Below are 4219 nucleotides of genomic sequence, written 5' to 3'. Positions count from 1 at the left end.
GGCACCAGGACATTCCTGTTCAGCTAAGAGAAATCTTGACAAAGAAACTAAGATCTTTTATTAGAAAAAATCTAGCAGTCAAAGACCCGTATTCTTGTAAATTAAGGGGCCGTCTAGTACCTCTTCGTTTGAGATTCTTTTAGATGTCCGACACGAAGCATAGACTTGACAGCCCATTAAAGTCCAACAGTCCTACGTGTCACAAATTATTACTGAGCTTGTTACACCTAGGTAATAATGCCTATCGTCCACACTGAATATATGTTAGGGTTGGATCATTCAGGATTGGTGTGATAGCTTTTTTTTTTTTTTTTTATGACATCGGTTTTATATTTTAATATTTACTCTTATGCTGCTTATATTATTTTAGTAGATAGTCAGCCAAATATCGTATACGATATCCGTAAAAAGATGAACTTATAAGGATTAGCACTAAAAAGAAAAAAAGAAAAACCCTAAGCCAAAGAGCTCATGAGTTTGAATTATTATTATATGTATTTTCACTCACCATGCTGAACGTAGGTGGTTTTCAATGTCTGCTCAAGTTCCAAGTAGAGCGGTGGCTCATAAATGTCGGCTTCCACCTGTATAATACGGAGGTGTTACTGGAAGTCTTTGGTCTGGTTTAGGTTAGGTGAGGTGAGAAACTTTAAATCGTCACCATGATAATAATAATGTAATTTAGGTTTAGTATGAAATAATAATAATAATAATAATAATAATAATAATAATAATAACAGTATCAATAATAAAGAACTCTGTAACTGTCCTGCAGACAGTCACTTGTCTCTACCTACTGTTTCTTACAAAGACCTTGGTCCCATTGGGGAGATTTGGATTTTTTTTTTTTCTAACACCAATGCCCCGTACCAGGACACATAACCTGGGCCTTTTAGATTCCGTGTGCAGGTCGCATTGAAATATCCAGTAAACAAGACCAATTTACCTCGTTCACAGAATAATACTGATATGAATTTTTCTGACATGCCCTATGTAATAGGTGGAGACTGATAATAATAATAATAATAATAATAGCTGTAGTTGTAGTGGTAGTAGTAGTAGTAGTAATAGTAGTAGTAGTAGTAGTAGTAGTAATAGAAAAAAAAAATTGTTTGGCCACGTGGAAATAATGGAGAATAAGCTTGTCTAAGAGAGTGTATATGAGAGGTGGAAGGTGAGAGGAAGTGGGGAACTGAGAATTAAATGGAGGAACAGGGTGGAGAGGAACATGAGTGGAGGTGGAGATGTATATGAATGAAGGTGGTGCAAGTAGGAGGGAGGGCAACCTGATCTCAGTGAACAGGATGGCATGGAGGCGATCTGTTAGTGGCCACAACTTATAGATAGAGAGATAGATAGATGGATAGATAGATAAACAGATAGATAGACAGACAGAAAGCTCGAGCCCCTCTTCCTAAACCACTAACCTCATAGGGAGAGTTTCGTCGCTTGATGGAGGGGAGGTGGGGGGCAAGCGACTTCGGGAGGGGTGGAGGAGAGGGAGAAACTTGGGCAGGGGGGTGTGGGGGACAACTGGTGGTTCGATATGCGAGCTGCCCCCTTCCTCTCCCATCTCCTCCCCTGACATCATCATCGATTCTGGTATGGTTCTCTATGTTGGCCACCAGTAAGTCTGTTAAGGCCATGGCTGTAGGGAATACATCATCATCATCATCATTAACATCGTAATCATTATCGTTATCATCATCATCATCAACATCAATGCCTTAATAATCATCAGCGCAATTACCTTAATCATCGTGTTTGTAAAAGAAACACCAAGTACAGAACTTGGGTCCAGTTTATTTCAAAGTTTCACCGGAGCTGGCTTCCTCAGGAATATTCCTGAAGAAGCCACCTTTGGCGAAGCGCTGAAATAAACTGGGCTCCTATCCTCCACTTGATGTTACCCTATAGAAACCTTCACAGCCAATGCTGGTTTCACAGTCACCTTAGTCATAATCATTATCATCATCGTCACCGTCAATAAATATACGCTGTATCTTCATTGTTAGTACCAATGTCTTCAAAATTTTCATCATTATTCTAACTGTGACTATTATCAATCATTGTCGTCATCACCATCCATCCTTCATCATTACTGTCACTGTCCCCATAGAATATATTCACCAACATTATCATCATTTTGTCTTCACCATCATCAATCATCATCATCATGTCACTCTCATCGTTTTCTCCACCACCACCGCACCACCATCGTCATTGTCATTTCATTTTCATCATTCGTCATCAATCATCATCTTGACACTCATCGCTGTCATCACCACCACCATCATCAATGTCATTATCATAAGCATCTTTCATATGTTTCCACAATTTTATATAATAATTCCTTAAAATCCTAATATGTTTGGTGTGCAGTGCCTAATTAGGCTGTTCGTAATAGTACCTTACAACTACTACTGCTACTACTACTACTACTACTACTACCATGCAACACTGACTATTGTGTTCAAGCATCCGGTTCCGCTGCTTGGTGCGTAGCCGAATCAAATGAAGCCTCCGAAGTCTGAAATTGTTGATAGGGAGAAGTTTATTGGAGTGCAGAGAAATGATTGCTAAGTCAAAGTTCCTTGAGCCTCTGACGATCAAGAAGCAGATTTATGCAGCCATCAGCCCATTACCTCATGGTCGGTACTTAAATATACATCATACCTATTGCTTGCTTTTATGAATTTGCATGAAATAGCTCAGTTTAGAACTTTCCATGCACCAAGGCACATCAACAATATATCAGCAGTAGGCATGGTGGTTAGATTACAATTAATTAATTAATTAATTAATTAATGTAAGGAGAGCAGAGATAAAGCTCCACGCAGCTGATTAAATGTTTGCTGTTCAAACATAAGCGTACTAAAATTTTAATCACACACACACACACACACACACACACACACACACACACACACACCACAAATAATATAACTATATGGATGTGTGTAATGCTGCAGTAAGCTTAGAAGACAGACTACGGAAACAAAACAAAAAAATAAATAAATAAAAGGGATAGCAGAGAAGCTCCATATACGCCTGACTCACTAAAAGTTTGCTACTCACACACATGTATAAATATATGTATTGATAAATAAACATGCATTAAATTGCAGCAGGCTTTGTGGCTGGACTATAAACATAAGAGAAGGACTGCAGCGAAGGAGCTATGTGCGTTATGATTGTGATACTTTCTTTATAGACAACCAGTTTCAAATGGAAATTTCATTGAACCGGAATGACGAACCCTCAGCCAAGGAAACAAATGTTTGTGTGAGAAAGCTGTCTTGATTATCTCTTGCTATGGCTACAATACAGAGGCCGAGTTACTTAGTAATGTATGAAGTAGATTAAGTAAACAAAATAGAAGACGACTGAGTGTGGCCTAAAAATGTACAAAATTTCTTTCATAGCTTCAATAGGTCATAAAAGGAAACCATATCTGGTAAAGGGAAGACTTGTCATAATCTCAATCGAGACTTGCTGGTTCTCTCATACAGTTCTGTGTGTTGCTGATGTTAAAACACAAACAGTGAATAAATTTAATGATTAGTAAGGATGCTGGTCACTCAACGTTATTTAGTTTTGTTCAGGTGGTAATGTAACCTGAATAGAGGACACACTTAACTTAATTAATTATGTTTTTGTCTTTCGAATAGCATGACCACATGAACTATGGTATCTAGAACTATATATAAAGGTAAGAGAAGATGGAAAAATCATCACATAACGTCGGAGGCCGCAAGAAATACTGTACCAGAGATGAGGTTTGTTACACTCTTCAGTTCTATCATTCTATGACACCTTAATTATTGTATTCTTGCAATTTCCTGATGATTTTTATTTAACCTGGTAGAGACTTTCGAAGCTGAAGATCTAGATACAGGCTCCATCATCCCCTTCACACGGGGCACTTGTATGCTAAATAAAACTCCGATGTAGTAGCACGAGCAGAGGGGGTCATCGAGCTGAAGTAGTTAGTTAAATGGTTTACGAGACTAGAAAACTGATTCTCTCTGTCTTAGGTGTATGGTTGTGTGTGTGTGTGTGTGTGTGTGTGTGTGTGTGACAGATAGACAAAGAGACGGCGGGACAGACAGAGTCAGAGACAAACAGAGATTCAGACAGAGGAATGGTCTCACATACAAAGATAATTGCCAAACACTCAAACAAAATGGGAGATGAACTCACATATAAGCGAGCATGA

Source organism: Coenobita brevimanus, chromosome 51 (assembly GCF_032717465.1).
Source record: "Coenobita brevimanus isolate Jiangsu-jjx chromosome 51, ASM3271746v2, whole genome shotgun sequence".
Taxonomy (NCBI): domain Eukaryota; kingdom Metazoa; phylum Arthropoda; class Malacostraca; order Decapoda; family Coenobitidae; genus Coenobita; species Coenobita brevimanus.
The sequence above is the reverse complement of the archived record's forward strand: the minus strand, read 5'-3'. Positions refer to the sequence as shown.